Source organism: Globicephala melas, unplaced genomic scaffold, assembly GCF_963455315.2.
Source record: "Globicephala melas unplaced genomic scaffold, mGloMel1.2 SCAFFOLD_362, whole genome shotgun sequence".
Taxonomy (NCBI): domain Eukaryota; kingdom Metazoa; phylum Chordata; class Mammalia; order Artiodactyla; family Delphinidae; genus Globicephala; species Globicephala melas.
Genome location: NW_027207531.1, coordinates 179,555 through 196,975, shown reverse-complemented (window position 1 = coordinate 196,975; position 17,421 = coordinate 179,555). Strand labels below are relative to the sequence as shown.

The 17,421-nt window shown below is 73.4% G+C and overlaps 13 non-coding genes across 13 annotated transcripts; all 13 read left to right on the top strand.

Annotated features, from left to right (window-relative positions):
- Window positions 1–349: 349 nt before the first annotated feature.
- LOC132595843 (5S ribosomal RNA) lies at window positions 350–468 on the top strand. Its single transcript, XR_009561952.1, has one exon. It is a non-coding gene; the product is annotated as a 5S ribosomal RNA (ribosomal RNA).
- A 932-nt stretch (window positions 469–1,400) lies between these two features.
- On the top strand, window positions 1,401–1,519 carry LOC132595841 (5S ribosomal RNA). The gene has a single exon (XR_009561950.1). It is a non-coding gene; the product is annotated as a 5S ribosomal RNA (ribosomal RNA).
- A 931-nt stretch (window positions 1,520–2,450) lies between these two features.
- LOC132595840 (5S ribosomal RNA) lies at window positions 2,451–2,569 on the top strand. The gene has a single exon (XR_009561949.1). It is a non-coding gene; the product is annotated as a 5S ribosomal RNA (ribosomal RNA).
- Window positions 2,570–3,501: 932 nt separating this feature from the next.
- Window positions 3,502–3,620, top strand: LOC132595839 (5S ribosomal RNA). The gene has a single exon (XR_009561948.1). It is a non-coding gene; the product is annotated as a 5S ribosomal RNA (ribosomal RNA).
- A 932-nt stretch (window positions 3,621–4,552) lies between these two features.
- On the top strand, window positions 4,553–4,671 carry LOC132595838 (5S ribosomal RNA). Its single transcript, XR_009561947.1, has one exon. It is a non-coding gene; the product is annotated as a 5S ribosomal RNA (ribosomal RNA).
- A 2,696-nt stretch (window positions 4,672–7,367) lies between these two features.
- Window positions 7,368–7,486, top strand: LOC132595837 (5S ribosomal RNA). Its single transcript, XR_009561946.1, has one exon. It is a non-coding gene; the product is annotated as a 5S ribosomal RNA (ribosomal RNA).
- A 932-nt stretch (window positions 7,487–8,418) lies between these two features.
- Window positions 8,419–8,537, top strand: LOC132595836 (5S ribosomal RNA). Its single transcript, XR_009561945.1, has one exon. It is a non-coding gene; the product is annotated as a 5S ribosomal RNA (ribosomal RNA).
- A 932-nt stretch (window positions 8,538–9,469) lies between these two features.
- LOC132595835 (5S ribosomal RNA) lies at window positions 9,470–9,588 on the top strand. The gene has a single exon (XR_009561944.1). It is a non-coding gene; the product is annotated as a 5S ribosomal RNA (ribosomal RNA).
- Window positions 9,589–10,520: 932 nt separating this feature from the next.
- LOC132595834 (5S ribosomal RNA) lies at window positions 10,521–10,639 on the top strand. The gene has a single exon (XR_009561943.1). It is a non-coding gene; the product is annotated as a 5S ribosomal RNA (ribosomal RNA).
- A 932-nt stretch (window positions 10,640–11,571) lies between these two features.
- LOC132595833 (5S ribosomal RNA) lies at window positions 11,572–11,690 on the top strand. Its single transcript, XR_009561942.1, has one exon. It is a non-coding gene; the product is annotated as a 5S ribosomal RNA (ribosomal RNA).
- A 932-nt stretch (window positions 11,691–12,622) lies between these two features.
- LOC132595832 (5S ribosomal RNA) lies at window positions 12,623–12,741 on the top strand. Its single transcript, XR_009561941.1, has one exon. It is a non-coding gene; the product is annotated as a 5S ribosomal RNA (ribosomal RNA).
- A 932-nt stretch (window positions 12,742–13,673) lies between these two features.
- LOC132595830 (5S ribosomal RNA) lies at window positions 13,674–13,792 on the top strand. Its single transcript, XR_009561939.1, has one exon. It is a non-coding gene; the product is annotated as a 5S ribosomal RNA (ribosomal RNA).
- A 2,696-nt stretch (window positions 13,793–16,488) lies between these two features.
- On the top strand, window positions 16,489–16,607 carry LOC132595829 (5S ribosomal RNA). Its single transcript, XR_009561938.1, has one exon. It is a non-coding gene; the product is annotated as a 5S ribosomal RNA (ribosomal RNA).
- Window positions 16,608–17,421: the final 814 nt, after the last annotated feature.

The window sequence follows — 17,421 nt, the reverse complement described above, 5'->3', positions numbered from 1 at the left end:
CGGCCCGGGCTGCGGCCGGGCTGCGCCTAGGGCCGCGTGGGCGGGCAGGGCCGATGCCCAAGGGACCGCGGGCCCCGGGCCCTGAAGCCTCCGGGGCCACGTCCCTGTGAGCGACGTGCGGGATCTTGGGCGGGGCGCCAAGCGCCGAAGGGTTTGCTGGGTCACGGCCGCCCTGGGCTGGGAGGTGGTCGCCAAACCCTCCGCCGCCGCCCGATACCCGAGACCTCCGTTGCCCCTGCCTGGGCGGGCGAGGGGGCCCTGCCGGGGCGGGCCGGCCGCCAGGCTGGCGTTAAGGCGCCAGCGCCAGCGAAACTGGGCCTCAAGAGGCCGCCCGCGGCCCCCCGCCCCCGTCTACGGCCATACCACCCTGAACGCGCCCGATCTCGTCTGATCTCGGAAGCTAAGCAGGGTCGGGCCTGGTTAGTACTTGGATGGGAGACCGCCTGGGAATACCGGGTGCTGTAGGCTTTTTGCCTCCCGCTCCGCCCGCCTTCTCCTTTACTCGCCCGCGGCGGGGGCCGCCGGCTCCGCCCCCGCCGGGCCCCGCTGCAGGCCCCACCTCCTCAGGCCCCTCCCACCACGGCGCGCGCCGGCGGGGTCGCTCCCCGCCGGCCCGGCCGGCCAGGCGGCCAGAAGGCGGCCCTGGAAGGCAGGCGCACCCCAGACGCTCCCGGGGTGGCTGGCCCGGACCCAGACTCCGCCGCGGGCCCAGTTGCCGTCCTTTCGGCCCGCGAGCCCCTCGACCTGCACCTGGCCGCCCCCACCGGCGCCCAGCCCCGGCGCCGCCACCTGTGTGCCGGTGTGTCCCTCCACAGCTCCCTCCGACAAAAGCCCCCCCCCACCCCGCCCCTCTGGCGTGTCACCGCGGCCGGGTGCGGGAGCGGGATCGAGGGCAGGGGCCGCTTCCCCGGGCCTGCCGGCCACCAGGGGCGGGGTCCTGAGCTCGGCGGGGGGTGTGGGGGCAAGGGTGGCCTTGCCGGGGCTGAGGGGCCGTGGCGACTCAATGGTGGCTCCCGGTGGCTTCGGGCCAGCTGCTGTCGGGCAGGAGGGCCGGCCCGGGCTGCGGCCGGGCTGCGCCTAGGGCCGCGTGGGCGGGCAGGGCCGATGCCCAAGGGACCGCGGGCCCCGGGCCCTGAAGCCTCCGGGGCCACGTCCCTGTGAGCGACGTGCGGGATCTTGGGCGGGGCGCCAAGCGCCGAAGGGTTTGCTGGGTCACGGCCGCCCTGGGCTGGGAGGTGGTCGCCAAACCCTCCGCCGCCGCCCGATACCCGAGACCTCCGTTGCCCCTGCCTGGGCGGGCGAGGGGGCCCTGCCGGGGCGGGCCGGCCGCCAGGCTGGCGTTAAGGCGCCAGCGCCAGCGAAACTGGGCCTCAAGAGGCCGCCCGCGGCCCCCCGCCCCCGTCTACGGCCATACCACCCTGAACGCGCCCGATCTCGTCTGATCTCGGAAGCTAAGCAGGGTCGGGCCTGGTTAGTACTTGGATGGGAGACCGCCTGGGAATACCGGGTGCTGTAGGCTTTTTGCCTCCCGCTCCGCCCGCCTTCTCCTTTACTCGCCCGCGGCGGGGTCGCCGGCTCCGCCCCCGCCGGGCCCCGCTGCAGGCCCCACCTCCTCAGGCCCCTCCCACCACGGCGCGCGCCGGCGGGGTCGCTCCCCGCCGGCCCGGCCGGCCAGGCGGCCAGAAGGCGGCCCTGGAAGGCAGCCGCACCCCACACGCTCCCGGGGTGGCTGGCCCGGACCCAGACTCCGCCGCGGGCCCAGTTGCCGTCCTTTCGGCCCGCGAGCCCCTCGACCTGCACCTGGCCGCCCCCACCGGCGCCCAACCCCGGCGCCGCCACCTGTGTGCCGGTGTGTCCCTCCACAGCTCCCTCCGACAAAAGCCCCCCCCCACCCCGCCCCTCTGGCGTGTCACCGCGGCCGGGTGCGGGAGCGGGATCGAGGGCAGGGGCCGCTTCCCCGGGCCTGCCGGCCACCAGGGGCGGGGTCCTGAGCTCGGCGGGGGGTGTGGGGGCAAGGGTGGCCTTGCCGGGGCTGAGGGGCCGTGGCGACTCAATGGTGGCTCCCGGTGGCTTCGGGCCAGCTGCTGTCGGGCAGGAGGGCCGGCCCGGGCTGCGGCCGGGCTGCGCCTAGGGCCGCGTGGGCGGGCAGGGCCGATGCCCAAGGGACCGCGGGCCCCGGGCCCTGAAGCCTCCGGGGCCACGTCCCTGTGAGCGACGTGCGGGATCTTGGGCGGGGCGCCAAGCGCCGAAGGGTTTGCTGGGTCACGGCCGCCCTGGGCTGGGAGGTGGTCGCCAAACCCTCCGCCGCCGCCCGATACCCGAGACCTCCGTTGCCCCTGCCTGGGCGGGCGAGGGGGCCCTGCCGGGGCGGGCCGGCCGCCAGGCTGGCGTTAAGGCGCCAGCGCCAGCGAAACTGGGCCTCAAGAGGCCGCCCGCGGCCCCCCGCCCCCGTCTACGGCCATACCACCCTGAACGCGCCCGATCTCGTCTGATCTCGGAAGCTAAGCAGGGTCGGGCCTGGTTAGTACTTGGATGGGAGACCGCCTGGGAATACCGGGTGCTGTAGGCTTTTTGCCTCCCGCTCCGCCCGCCTTCTCCTTTACTCGCCCGCGGCGGGGGCCGCCGGCTCCGCCCCCGCCGGGCCCCGCTGCAGGCCCCACCTCCTCAGGCCCCTCCCACCACGGCGCGCGCCGGCGGGGTCGCTCCCCGCCGGCCCGGCCGGCCAGGCGGCCAGAAGGCGGCCCTGGAAGGCAGGCGCACCCCAGACGCTCCCGGGGTGGCTGGCCCGGACCCAGACTCCGCCGCGGGCCCAGTTGCCGTCCTTTCGGCCCGCGAGCCCCTCGACCTGCACCTGGCCGCCCCCACCGGCGCCCAGCCCCGGCGCCGCCACCTGTGTGCCGGTGTGTCCCTCCACAGCTCCCTCTGACAAAAGCCCCCCCCCACCCCGCCCCTCTGGCGTGTCACCGCGGCCGGGTGCGGGAGCGGGATCGAGGGCAGGGGCCGCTTCCCCGGGCCTGCCGGCCACCAGGGGCGGGGTCCTGAGCTCGGCGGGGGGTGTGGGGGCAAGGGTGGCCTTGCCGGGGCTGAGGGGCCGTGGCGACTCATTGGTGGCTCCCGGTGGCTTCGGGCCAGCTGCTGTCGGGCAGGAGGGCCGGCCCGGGCTGCGGCCGGGCTGCGCCTAGGGCCGCGTGGGCGGGCAGGGCCGATGCCCAAGGGACCGCGGGCCCCGGGCCCTGAAGCCTCCGGGGCCACGTCCCTGTGAGCGACGTGCGGGATCTTGGGCGGGGCGCCAAGCGCCGAAGGGTTTGCTGGGTCACGGCCGCCCTGGGCTGGGAGGTGGTCGCCAAACCCTCCGCCGCCGCCCGATACCCGAGACCTCCGTTGCCCCTGCCTGGGCGGGCGAGGGGGCCCTGCCGGGGCGGGCCGGCCGCCAGGCTGGCGTTAAGGCGCCAGCGCCAGCGAAACTGGGCCTCAAGAGGCCGCCCGCGGCCCCCCGCCCCCGTCTACGGCCATACCACCCTGAACGCGCCCGATCTCGTCTGATCTCGGAAGCTAAGCAGGGTCGGGCCTGGTTAGTACTTGGATGGGAGACCGCCTGGGAATACCGGGTGCTGTAGGCTTTTTGCCTCCCGCTCCGCCCGCCTTCTCCTTTACTCGCCCGCGGCGGGGGCCGCCGGCTCCGCCCCCGCCGGGCCCCGCTGCAGGCCCCACCTCCTCAGGCCCCTCCCACCACGGCGCGCGCCGGCGGGGTCGCTCCCCGCCGGCCCGGCCGGCCAGGCGGCCAGAAGGCGGCCCTGGAAGGCAGGCGCACCCCAGACGCTCCCGGGGTGGCTGGCCCGGACCCAGACTCCGCCGCGGGCCCAGTTGCCGTCCTTTCGGCCCGCGAGCCCCTCGACCTGCACCTGGCCGCCCCCACCGGCGCCCAGCCCCGGCGCCGCCACCTGTGTGCCGGTGTGTCCCTCCACAGCTCCCTCCGTCAAAAGCCCCCCCCCACCCCGCCCCTCTGGCGTGTCACCGCGGCCGGGTGCGGGAGCGGGATCGAGGGCAGGGGCCGCTTCCCCGGGCCTGCCGGCCACCAGGGGCGGGGTCCTGAGCTCGGCGGGGGGTGTGGGGGCAAGGGTGGCCTTGCCGGGGCTGAGGGGCCGTGGCGACTCAATGGTGGCTCCCGGTGGCTTCGGGCCAGCTGCTGTCGGGCAGGAGGGCCGGCCCGGGCTGCGGCCGGGCTGCGCCTAGGGCCGCGTGGGCGGGCAGGGCCGATGCCCAAGGGACCGCGGGCCCCGGGCCCTGAAGCCTCCGGGGCCACGTCCCTGTGAGCGACGTGCGGGATCTTGGGCGGGGCGCCAAGCGCCGAAGGGTTTGCTGGGTCACGGCCGCCCTGGGCTGGGAGGTGGTCGCCAAACCCTCCGCCGCCGCCCGATACCCGAGACCTCCGTTGCCCCTGCCTGGGCGGGCGAGGGGGCCCTGCCGGGGCGGGCCGGCCGCCAGGCTGGCGTTAAGGCGCCAGCGCCAGCGAAACTGGGCCTCAAGAGGCCGCCCGCGGCCCCCCGCCCCCGTCTACGGCCATACCACCCTGAACGCGCCCGATCTCGTCTGATCTCGGAAGCTAAGCAGGGTCGGGCCTGGTTAGTACTTGGATGGGAGACCGCCTGGGAATACCGGGTGCTGTAGGCTTTTTGCCTCCCGCTCCGCCCGCCTTCTCCTTTACTCGCCCGCGGCGGGGGGGCCGCCGGCTCCGCCCCCGCCGAGCCCCGCTGCAGGCAGTAGTCAAGGTGGGTTTACCTGCCCGAGCAGGAAGCTTGGGCGATGGCAGAAGTGGGAAGAAACTCTTGAGCACAGGTTCTTGGGATCCACGGAGCAGCGCATGCACATGCGATGGGTGCCTACACAGCTGGCTTGCTTGTCTGTGGGGAAAGGCGAGATGGGTCAGGGCCTGGGTTCCTGAGGGGCTGAGAATCAAGGCAGGGATAGAAGAAAGGGGACAGGCCCACATCCCCTGAACCCACGCCGGCGCCCACTCACCTTTGTGGAAAATACGATTGAAAAGTGCCCGCAAGAATCTCTTCAGATGCCTCCAGAGTTGAGGCAAGAAGGGGAGGGGGGAGGCCGGGAGCAGGGTGAGCCCTGAAATCCAACCCTTGTCCCGGTCACACCCCAGCAGCCCTCCCACCTCAGCCCCTTCAAGACCCCAGGGCTCCCCCAACCGCGCTGCACAGATCCTGCCCTGACCATAGTCACCATGTTGATCCCCACGTTGAGCAAGATGAAGCTGACCGGGATCAGAAGAATTGAGTATCCTTGCTCCTGGCATTTCCTGGGGATGGGGCCAGTGAACGGCTCGGCTCGGTAGTAGTTTCGCTCACCCATGGCCGTTGGTCCCAGGACTGCCTGGGCCCTCTGCCCTCCAGTTTTAACTGGGAGCCAGACTGGGTCATAATGGGGCAGGTGGTGAGGTCACAGTGAGGGAGGGGGATGAAAAGGAGGGCCCAGAGTGGCATTCCCTGGTAACCAGGGTCAGGTAAGCTGAGCCTGGACAGTCAAACAGGGCCCGGTGGCCGGCATACATCCCCTCGAGCGGTCATTCATTCGCTCACCGCCCGCTGACTCACTTGTTCAAATGACACATTGCGTCTCTTGGCCCCTCTTGAGACTAGGAAGACCTTGGCCTCAGAGGCCTGCTGAAGGCCTGGCTGGAGTCCAGAGCCTCAGCCTTCTTCATGCCCTTCACTGGGCCTGGAGCTGGACCTGCCCAGATGTGGAACCTCCCAGTTTGGAAGCAACTTCTTGTATGAGGCTCTCTGTGGACAGGGACAGCTGAGACACAGAGGAGGTGCCCAGAGACCAGGGGTTTGGAGTCTGCAGCTGCAGATGTACTTAGTGCATGGTATAGGACCAGGAGGGGCCTGCTGGCAGAACTGTGGCCACTAAACCAAAGGGACCCTCAGGCCAAGAAGGGGACACTGGCTTCTTATTGCAGGAAGCCAAGCGCAGGGACCCAGGCTGGCAGAAGGAGTGGCGCTTCCAAGCCACAGACCACCAATGTTTCCTGGACTCTGGCGCTCTTTATTCCTCTCTCCATGCCCTGCCGCCCCCTGCCCCTGCCCCCACTTGCTGCTGGTAAGTTCATTTTCCCAGTCTGGCTCCCGTGCAGAGAGGGCCTGGAGGCCGAGGTGGAAGGTAGCAGCGAGTTGGCCCGCGCTTGGCCCTCCTGCGGTTGCCGCTTCAGCACCAGACTGTCATACACCTGGTAGTTGGCATTGCCTCCCGGGTTCCGGCTGAGTGGCATGAAGGTGGGCGGGGGTGGAGGGTGCTCGGTAGCCTGGACGTCGGGCAGGAGGTGAGAGGGGCGGAGGAGCAGCGCTGAGCTGGGAGCCGGGGCCCGCTGGTCCAAGGCCTCGGCCAGTACCGTGAGGGAGGCGGAGGTGGCCACAGGGCGCCGCAAGGGCAGGATCTCAGCCCATTCGGCCGCCGGGTGCCGCACCTCGTGGGGATCGCGGGAGTAATCCAAGTGTCCCGTGGAGGGATGCAGGCTGCGGTTGGACTCGCTGTGAGCACAGCTGGGGAGGCTACGTCTCTGGGCCGGTGGGGTGTCGCGCTACCAGGCGTCGGGCCGGTAGACCCGAGGCAACAGAGCGGATGGAGGCTCAGAGCCCTCCAGACCCAGACTCCGCCATGGGCCCAGTTGCCGTCCTTTCGGCCCGCGAGCCCCTCGACCTGCACCTGGCCGCCCCCACCGGCGCCCAGCCCCGGCGCCGCCACCTGTGTGCCGGTATGTCCCTCCACAGCTCCCTCCGTCAAAAGCCCCCCCCCACCCCGCCCCTCTGGCGTGTCACCGCGGCCGGGTGCGGGAGCGGGATCGAGGGCAGGGGCCGCTTCCCCGGGCCTGCCGGCCACCAGGGGCGGGGTCCTGAGCTCGGCGGGGGGTGTGGGGGCAAGGGTGGCCTTGCCGGGGCTGAGGGGCCGTGGCGACTCAATGGTGGCTCCCGGTGGCTTCGGGCCAGCTGCTGTCGGGCAGGAGGGCCGGCCCGGGCTGCGGCCGGGCTGCGCCTAGGGCCGCGTGGGCGGGCAGGGCCGATGCCCAAGGGACCGCGGGCCCCGGGCCCTGAAGCCTCCGGGGCCACGTCCCTGTGAGCGACGTGCGGGATCTTGGGCGGGGCGCCAAGCGCCGAAGGGTTTGCTGGGTCACGGCCGCCCTGGGCTGGGAGGTGGTCGCCAAACCCTCCGCCGCCGCCCGATACCCGAGACCTCCGTTGCCCCTGCCTGGGCGGGCGAGGGGGCCCTGCCGGGGCGGGCCGGCCGCCAGGCTGGCGTTAAGGCGCCAGCGCCAGCGAAACTGGGCCTCAAGAGGCCGCCCGCGGCCCCCCGCCCCCGTCTACGGCCATACCACCCTGAACGCGCCCGATCTCGTCTGATCTCGGAAGCTAAGCAGGGTCGGGCCTGGTTAGTACTTGGATGGGAGACCGCCTGGGAATACCGGGTGCTGTAGGCTTTTTGCCTCCCGCTCCGCCCGCCTTCTCCTTTACTCGCCCGCGGCGGGGGCCGCCGGCTCCGCCCCCGCCGGGCCCCGCTGCAGGCCCCACCTCCTCAGGCCCCTCCCACCACGGCGCGCGCCGGCGGGGTCGCTCCCCGCCGGCCCGGCCGGCCAGGCGGCCAGAAGGCGGCCCTGGAAGGCAGCCGCACCCCAGACGCTCCCGGGGTGGCTGGCCCGGACCCAGACTCCGCCGCGGGCCCAGTTGCCGTCCTTTCGGCCCGCGAGCCCCTCGACCTGCACCTGGCCGCCCCCACCGGCGCCCAACCCCGGCGCCGCCACCTGTGTGCCGGTGTGTCCCTCCACAGCTCCCTCCGACAAAAGCCCCCCCCCACCCCGCCCCTCTGGCGTGTCACCGCGGCCGGGTGCGGGAGCGGGATCGAGGGCAGGGGCCGCTTCCCCGGGCCTGCCGGCCACCAGGGGCGGGGTCCTGAGCTCGGCGGGGGGTGTGGGGGCAAGGGTGGCCTTGCCGGGGCTGAGGGGCCGTGGCGACTCAATGGTGGCTCCCGGTGGCTTCGGGCCAGCTGCTGTCGGGCAGGAGGGCCGGCCCGGGCTGCGGCCGGGCTGCGCCTAGGGCCGCGTGGGCGGGCAGGGCCGATGCCCAAGGGACCGCGGGCCCCGGGCCCTGAAGCCTCCGGGGCCACGTCCCTGTGAGCGACGTGCGGGATCTTGGGCGGGGCGCCAAGCGCCGAAGGGTTTGCTGGGTCACGGCCGCCCTGGGCTGGGAGGTGGTCGCCAAACCCTCCGCCGCCGCCCGATACCCGAGACCTCCGTTGCCCCTGCCTGGGCGGGCGAGGGGGCCCTGCCGGGGCGGGCCGGCCGCCAGGCTGGCGTTAAGGCGCCAGCGCCAGCGAAACTGGGCCTCAAGAGGCCGCCCGCGGCCCCCCGCCCCCGTCTACGGCCATACCACCCTGAACGCGCCCGATCTCGTCTGATCTCGGAAGCTAAGCAGGGTCGGGCCTGGTTAGTACTTGGATGGGAGACCGCCTGGGAATACCGGGTGCTGTAGGCTTTTTGCCTCCCGCTCCGCCCGCCTTCTCCTTTACTCGCCCGCGGCGGGGGCCGCCGGCTCCGCCCCCGCCGGGCCCCGCTGCAGGCCCCACCTCCTCAGGCCCCTCCCACCACGGCGCGCGCCGGCGGGGTCGCTCCCCGCCGGCCCGGCCGGCCAGGCGGCCAGAAGGCGGCCCTGGAAGGCAGGCGCACCCCAGACGCTCCCGGGGTGGCTGGCCCGGACCCAGACTCCGCCGCGGGCCCAGTTGCCGTCCTTTCGGCCCGCGAGCCCCTCGACCTGCACCTGGCCGCCCCCACCGGCGCCCAGCCCCGGCGCCGCCACCTGTGTGCCGGTGTGTCCCTCCACAGCTCCCTCCGACAAAAGCCCCCCCCCACCCCGCCCCTCTGGCGTGTCACCGCGGCCGGGTGCGGGAGCGGGATCGAGGGCAGGGGCCGCTTCCCCGGGCCTGCCGGCCACCAGGGGCGGGGTCCTGAGCTCGGCGGGGGGTGTGGGGGCAAGGGTGGCCTTGCCGGGGCTGAGGGGCCGTGGCGACTCAATGGTGGCTCCCGGTGGCTTCGGGCCAGCTGCTGTCGGGCAGGAGGGCCGGCCCGGGCTGCGGCCGGGCTGCGCCTAGGGCCGCGTGGGCGGGCAGGGCCGATGCCCAAGGGACCGCGGGCCCCGGGCCCTGAAGCCTCCGGGGCCACGTCCCTGTGAGCGACGTGCGGGATCTTGGGCGGGGCGCCAAGCGCCGAAGGGTTTGCTGGGTCACGGCCGCCCTGGGCTGGGAGGTGGTCGCCAAACCCTCCGCCGCCGCCCGATACCCGAGACCTCCGTTGCCCCTGCCTGGGCGGGCGAGGGGGCCCTGCCGGGGCGGGCCGGCCGCCAGGCTGGCGTTAAGGCGCCAGCGCCAGCGAAACTGGGCCTCAAGAGGCCGCCCGCGGCCCCCCGCCCCCGTCTACGGCCATACCACCCTGAACGCGCCCGATCTCGTCTGATCTCGGAAGCTAAGCAGGGTCGGGCCTGGTTAGTACTTGGATGGGAGACCGCCTGGGAATACCGGGTGCTGTAGGCTTTTTGCCTCCCGCTCCGCCCGCCTTCTCCTTTACTCGCCCGCGGCGGGGGCCGCCGGCTCCGCCCCCGCCGGGCCCCGCTGCAGGCCCCACCTCCTCAGGCCCCTCCCACCACGGCGCGCGCCGGCGGGGTCGCTCCCCGCCGGCCCGGCCGGCCAGGCGGCCAGAAGGCGGCCCTGGAAGGCAGGCGCACCCCAGACGCTCCCGGGGTGGCTGGCCCGGACCCAGACTCCGCCGCGGGCCCAGTTGCCGTCCTTTCGGCCCGCGAGCCCCTCGACCTGCACCTGGCCGCCCCCACCGGCGCCCAGCCCCGGCGCCGCCACCTGTGTGCCGGTGTGTCCCTCCACAGCTCCCTCCGACAAAAGCCCCCCCCCACCCCGCCCCTCTGGCGTGTCACCGCGGCCGGGTGCGGGAGCGGGATCGAGGGCAGGGGCCGCTTCCCCGGGCCTGCCGGCCACCAGGGGCGGGGTCCTGAGCTCGGCGGGGGGTGTGGGGGCAAGGGTGGCCTTGCCGGGGCTGAGGGGCCGTGGCGACTCAATGGTGGCTCCCGGTGGCTTCGGGCCAGCTGCTGTCGGGCAGGAGGGCCGGCCCGGGCTGCGGCCGGGCTGCGCCTAGGGCCGCGTGGGCGGGCAGGGCCGATGCCCAAGGGACCGCGGGCCCCGGGCCCTGAAGCCTCCGGGGCCACGTCCCTGTGAGCGACGTGCGGGATCTTGGGCGGGGCGCCAAGCGCCGAAGGGTTTGCTGGGTCACGGCCGCCCTGGGCTGGGAGGTGGTCGCCAAACCCTCCGCCGCCGCCCGATACCCGAGACCTCCGTTGCCCCTGCCTGGGCGGGCGAGGGGGCCCTGCCGGGGCGGGCCGGCCGCCAGGCTGGCGTTAAGGCGCCAGCGCCAGCGAAACTGGGCCTCAAGAGGCCGCCCGCGGCCCCCCGCCCCCGTCTACGGCCATACCACCCTGAACGCGCCCGATCTCGTCTGATCTCGGAAGCTAAGCAGGGTCGGGCCTGGTTAGTACTTGGATGGGAGACCGCCTGGGAATACCGGGTGCTGTAGGCTTTTTGCCTCCCGCTCCGCCCGCCTTCTCCTTTACTCGCCCGCGGCGGGGGCCGCCGGCTCCGCCCCCGCCGGGCCCCGCTGCAGGCCCCACCTCCTCAGGCCCCTCCCACCACGGCGCGCGCCGGCGGGGTCGCTCCCCGCCGGCCCGGCCGGCCAGGCGGCCAGAAGGCGGCCCTGGAAGGCAGGCGCACCCCAGACGCTCCCGGGGTGGCTGGCCCGGACCCAGACTCCGCCGCGGGCCCAGTTGCCGTCCTTTCGGCCCGCGAGCCCCTCGACCTGCACCTGGCCGCCCCCACCGGCGCCCAGCCCCGGCGCCGCCACCTGTGTGCCGGTGTGTCCCTCCACAGCTCCCTCCGACAAAAGCCCCCCCCCACCCCGCCCCTCTGGCGTGTCACCGCGGCCGGGTGCGGGAGCGGGATCGAGGGCAGGGGCCGCTTCCCCGGGCCTGCCGGCCACCAGGGGCGGGGTCCTGAGCTCGGCGGGGGGTGTGGGGGCAAGGGTGGCCTTGCCGGGGCTGAGGGGCCGTGGCGACTCAATGGTGGCTCCCGGTGGCTTCGGGCCAGCTGCTGTCGGGCAGGAGGGCCGGCCCGGGCTGCGGCCGGGCTGCGCCTAGGGCCGCGTGGGCGGGCAGGGCCGATGCCCAAGGGACCGCGGGCCCCGGGCCCTGAAGCCTCCGGGGCCACGTCCCTGTGAGCGACGTGCGGGATCTTGGGCGGGGCGCCAAGCGCCGAAGGGTTTGCTGGGTCACGGCCGCCCTGGGCTGGGAGGTGGTCGCCAAACCCTCCGCCGCCGCCCGATACCCGAGACCTCCGTTGCCCCTGCCTGGGCGGGCGAGGGGGCCCTGCCGGGGCGGGCCGGCCGCCAGGCTGGCGTTAAGGCGCCAGCGCCAGCGAAACTGGGCCTCAAGAGGCCGCCCGCGGCCCCCCGCCCCCGTCTACGGCCATACCACCCTGAACGCGCCCGATCTCGTCTGATCTCGGAAGCTAAGCAGGGTCGGGCCTGGTTAGTACTTGGATGGGAGACCGCCTGGGAATACCGGGTGCTGTAGGCTTTTTGCCTCCCTCTCCGCCCGCCTTCTCCTTTACTCGCCCGCGGCGGGGGCCGCCGGCTCCGCCCCCGCCGGGCCCCGCTGCAGGCCCCACCTCCTCAGGCCCCTCCCACCACGGCGCGCGCCGGCGGGGTCGCTCCCCGCCGGCCCGGCCGGCCAGGCGGCCAGAAGGCGGCCCTGGAAGGCAGGCGCACCCCAGACGCTCCCGGGGTGGCTGGCCCGGACCCAGACTCCGCCGCGGGCCCAGTTGCCGTCCTTTCGGCCCGCGAGCCCCTCGACCTGCACCTGGCCGCCCCCACCGGCGCCCAGCCCCGGCGCCGCCACCTGTGTGCCGGTGTGTCCCTCCACAGCTCCCTCTGACAAAAGCCCCCCCCCACCCCGCCCCTCTGGCGTGTCACCGCGGCCGGGTGCGGGAGCGGGATCGAGGGCAGGGGCCGCTTCCCCGGGCCTGCCGGCCACCAGGGGCGGGGTCCTGAGCTCGGCGGGGGGTGTGGGGGCAAGGGTGGCCTTGCCGGGGCTGAGGGGCCGTGGCGACTCAATGGTGGCTCCCGGTGGCTTCGGGCCAGCTGCTGTCGGGCAGGAGGGCCGGCCCGGGCTGCGGCCGGGCTGCGCCTAGGGCCGCGTGGGCGGGCAGGGCCGATGCCCAAGGGACCGCGGGCCCCGGGCCCTGAAGCCTCCGGGGCCACGTCCCTGTGAGCGACGTGCGGGATCTTGGGCGGGGCGCCAAGCGCCGAAGGGTTTGCTGGGTCACGGCCGCCCTGGGCTGGGAGGTGGTCGCCAAACCCTCCGCCGCCGCCCGATACCCGAGACCTCCGTTGCCCCTGCCTGGGCGGGCGAGGGGGCCCTGCCGGGGCGGGCCGGCCGCCAGGCTGGCGTTAAGGCGCCAGCGCCAGCGAAACTGGGCCTCAAGAGGCCGCCCGCGGCCCCCCGCCCCCGTCTACGGCCATACCACCCTGAACGCGCCCGATCTCGTCTGATCTCGGAAGCTAAGCAGGGTCGGGCCTGGTTAGTACTTGGATGGGAGACCGCCTGGGAATACCGGGTGCTGTAGGCTTTTTGCCTCCCGCTCCGCCCGCCTTCTCCTTTACTCGCCCGCGGCGGGGGCCGCCGGCTCCGCCCCCGCCGGGCCCCGCTGCAGGCCCCACCTCCTCAGGCCCCTCCCACCACGGCGCGCGCCGGCGGGGTCGCTCCCCGCCGGCCCGGCCGGCCAGGCGGCCAGAAGGCGGCCCTGGAAGGCAGGCGCACCCCAGACGCTCCCGGGGTGGCTGGCCCGGACCCAGACTCCGCCGCGGGCCCAGTTGCCGTCCTTTCGGCCCGCGAGCCCCTCGACCTGCACCTGGCCGCCCCCACCGGCGCCCAGCCCCGGCGCCGCCACCTGTGTGCCGGTGTGTCCCTCCACAGCTCCCTCCGACAAAAGCCCCCCCCCACCCCGCCCCTCTGGCGTGTCACCGCGGCCGGGTGCGGGAGCGGGATCGAGGGCAGGGGCCGCTTCCCCGGGCCTGCCGGCCACCAGGGGCGGGGTCCTGAGCTCGGCGGGGGGTGTGGGGGCAAGGGTGGCCTTGCCGGGGCTGAGGGGCCGTGGCGACTCATTGGTGGCTCCCGGTGGCTTCGGGCCAGCTGCTGTCGGGCAGGAGGGCCGGCCCGGGCTGCGGCCGGGCTGCGCCTAGGGCCGCGTGGGCGGGCAGGGCCGATGCCCAAGGGACCGCGGGCCCCGGGCCCTGAAGCCTCCGGGGCCACGTCCCTGTGAGCGACGTGCGGGATCTTGGGCGGGGCGCCAAGCGCCGAAGGGTTTGCTGGGTCACGGCCGCCCTGGGCTGGGAGGTGGTCGCCAAACCCTCCGCCGCCGCCCGATACCCGAGACCTCCGTTGCCCCTGCCTGGGCGGGCGAGGGGGCCCTGCCGGGGCGGGCCGGCCGCCAGGCTGGCGTTAAGGCGCCAGCGCCAGCGAAACTGGGCCTCAAGAGGCCGCCCGCGGCCCCCCGCCCCCGTCTACGGCCATACCACCCTGAACGCGCCCGATCTCGTCTGATCTCGGAAGCTAAGCAGGGTCGGGCCTGGTTAGTACTTGGATGGGAGACCGCCTGGGAATACCGGGTGCTGTAGGCTTTTTGCCTCCCGCTCCGCCCGCCTTCTCCTTTACTCGCCCGCGGCGGGGGGGCCGCCGGCTCCGCCCCCGCCGAGCCCCGCTGCAGGCAGTAGTCAAGGTGGGTTTACCTGCCCGAGCAGGAAGCTTGGGCGATGGCAGAAGTGGGAAGAAACTCTTGAGCACAGGTTCTTGGGATCCACGGAGCAGCGCATGCACATGCGATGGGTGCCTACACAGCTGGCTTGCTTGTCTGTGGGGAAAGGCGAGATGGGTCAGGGCCTGGGTTCCTGAGGGGCTGAGAATCAAGGCAGGGATAGAAGAAAGGGGACAGGCCCACATCCCCTGAACCCACGCCGGCGCCCACTCACCTTTGTGGAAAATACGATTGAAAAGTGCCCGCAAGAATCTCTTCAGATGCCTCCAGAGTTGAGGCAAGAAGGGGAGGGGGGAGGCCGGGAGCAGGGTGAGCCCTGAAATCCAACCCTTGTCCCGGTCACACCCCAGCAGCCCTCCCACCTCAGCCCCTTCAAGACCCCAGGGCTCCCCCAACCGCGCTGCACAGATCCTGCCCTGACCATAGTCACCATGTTGATCCCCACGTTGAGCAAGATGAAGCTGACCGGGATCAGAAGAATTGAGTATCCTTGCTCCTGGCATTTCCTGGGGATGGGGCCAGTGAACGGCTCGGCTCGGTAGTAGTTTCGCTCACCCATGGCCGTTGGTCCCAGGACTGCCTGGGCCCTCTGCCCTCCAGTTTTAACTGGGAGCCAGACTGGGTCATAATGGGGCAGGTGGTGAGGTCACAGTGAGGGAGGGGGATGAAAAGGAGGGCCCAGAGTGGCATTCCCTGGTAACCAGGGTCAGGTAAGCTGAGCCTGGACAGTCAAACAGGGCCCGGTGGCCGGCATACATCCCCTCGAGCGGTCATTCATTCGCTCACCGCCCGCTGACTCACTTGTTCAAATGACACATTGCGTCTCTTGGCCCCTCTTGAGACTAGGAAGACCTTGGCCTCAGAGGCCTGCTGAAGGCCTGGCTGGAGTCCAGAGCCTCAGCCTTCTTCATGCCCTTCACTGGGCCTGGAGCTGGACCTGCCCAGATGTGGAACCTCCCAGTTTGGAAGCAACTTCTTGTATGAGGCTCTCTGTGGACAGGGACAGCTGAGACACAGAGGAGGTGCCCAGAGACCAGGGGTTTGGAGTCTGCAGCTGCAGATATACTTAGTGCATGGTATAGGACCAGGAGGGGCCTGCTGGCAGAACTGTGGCCACTAAACCAAAGGGACCCTCAGGCCAAGAAGGGGACACTGGCTTCTTATTGCAGGAAGCCAAGCGCAGGGACCCAGGCTGGCAGAAGGAGTGGCGCTTCCAAGCCACAGACCACCAATGTTTCCTGGACTCTGGCGCTCTTTATTCCTCTCTCCATGCCCTGCCGCCCCCTGCCCCTGCCCCCACTTGCTGCTGGTAAGTTCATTTTCCCAGTCTGGCTCCCGTGCAGAGAGGGCCTGGAGGCCGAGGTGGAAGGTAGCAGCGAGTTGGCCCGCGCTTGGCCCTCCTGCGGTTGCCGCTTCAGCACCAGACTGTCATACACCTGGTAGTTGGCATTGCCTCCCGGGTTCCGGCTGAGTGGCATGAAGGTGGGCGGGGGTGGAGGGTGCTCGGTAGCCTGGACGTCGGGCAGGAGGTGAGAGGGGCGGAGGAGCAGCGCTGAGCTGGGAGCCGGGGCCCGCTGGTCCGAGGCCTCGGCCAGTACCGTGAGGGAGGCGGAGGTGGCCACAGGGCGCCGCAAGGGCAGGATCTCAGCCCATTCGGCCGCCGGGTGCCGCACCTCGTGGGGATCGCGGGAGTAATCCAAGTGTCCCGTGGAGGGATGCAGGCTGCGGTTGGACTCGCTGTGAGCACAGCTGGGGAGGCTACGTCTGTGGGCCGGTGGGGTGTCGCGCTACCAGGCGTCGGGCCGGTAGACCCGAGGCAACAGAGCGGATGGAGGCTCAGAGCCCTCCAGACCCAGACTCCGCCATGGGCCCAGTTGCCGTCCTTTCGGCCCGCGAGCCCCTCGACCTGCACCTGGCCGCCCCCACCGGCGCCCAGCCCCGGCGCCGCCACCTGTGTGCCGGTATGTCCCTCCACAGCTCCCTCCGTCAAAAGCCCCCCCCCACCCCGCCCCTCTGGCGTGTCACCGCGGCCGGGTGCGGGAGCGGGATCGAGGGCAGGGGCCGCTTCCCCGGGCCTGCCGGCCACCAGGGGCGGGGTCCTGAGCTCGGCGGGGGGTGTGGGGGCAAGGGTGGCCTTGCCGGGGCTGAGGGGCCGTGGCGACTCAATGGTGGCTCCCGGTGGCTTCGGGCCAGCTGCTGTCGGGCAGGAGGGCCGGCCCGGGCTGCGGCCGGGCTGCGCCTAGGGCCGCGTGGGCGGGCAGGGCCGATGCCCAAGGGACCGCGGGCCCCGGGCCCTGAAGCCTCCGGGGCCACGTCCCTGTGAGCGACGTGCGGGATCTTGGGCGGGGCGCCAAGCGCCGAAGGGTTTGCTGGGTCACGGCCGCCCTGGGCTGGGAGGTGGTCGCCAAACCCTCCGCCGCCGCCCGATACCCGAGACCTCCGTTGCCCCTGCCTGGGCGGGCGAGGGGGCCCTGCCGGGGCGGGCCGGCCGCCAGGCTGGCGTTAAGGCGCCAGCGCCAGCGAAACTGGGCCTCAAGAGGCCGCCCGCGGCCCCCCGCCCCCGTCTACGGCCATACCACCCTGAACGCGCCCGATCTCGTCTGATCTCGGAAGCTAAGCAGGGTCGGGCCTGGTTAGTACTTGGATGGGAGACCGCCTGGGAATACCGGGTGCTGTAGGCTTTTTGCCTCCCGCTCCGCCCGCCTTCTCCTTTACTCGCCCGCGGCGGGGGCCGCCGGCTCCGCCCCCGCCGGGCCCCGCTGCAGGCCCCACCTCCTCAGGCCCCTCCCACCACGGCGCGCGCCGGCGGGGTCGCTCCCCGCCGGCCCGGCCGGCCAGGCGGCCAGAAGGCGGCCCTGGAAGGCAGGCGCACCCCAGACGCTCCCGGGGTGGCTGGCCCGGACCCAGACTCCGCCGCGGGCCCAGTTGCCGTCCTTTCGGCCCGCGAGCCCCTCGACCTGCACCTGGCCGCCCCCACCGGCGCCCAGCCCCGGCGCCGCCACCTGTGTGCCGGTGTGTCCCTCCACAGCTCCCTCCGACAAAAGCCCCCCCCCACCCCGCCCCTCTGGCGTGTCACCGCGGCCGGGTGCGGGAGCGGGATCGAGGGCAGGGGCCGCTTCCCCGGGCCTGCCGGCCACCAGGGGCGGGGTCCTGAGCTCGGCGGGGGGTGTGGGGGCAAGGGTGGCCTTGCCGGGGCTGAGGGGCCGTGGCGACTCAATGGTGGCTCCCGGTGGCTTCGGGCCAGCTGCTGTCGGGCAGGAGGGCCGGCCCGGGCTGCGGCCGGGCTGCGCCTAGGGCCGCGTGGGCGGGCAGGGCCGATGCCCAAGGGACCGCGGGCCCCGGGCCCTGAAGCCTCCGGGGCCACGTCCCTGTGAGCGACGTGCGGGATCTTGGGCGGGGCGCCAAGCGCCGAAGGGTTTGCTGGGTCACGGCCGCCCTGGGCTGGGAGGTGGTCGCCAAACCCTCCGCCGCCGCCCGATACCCGAGACCTCCGTT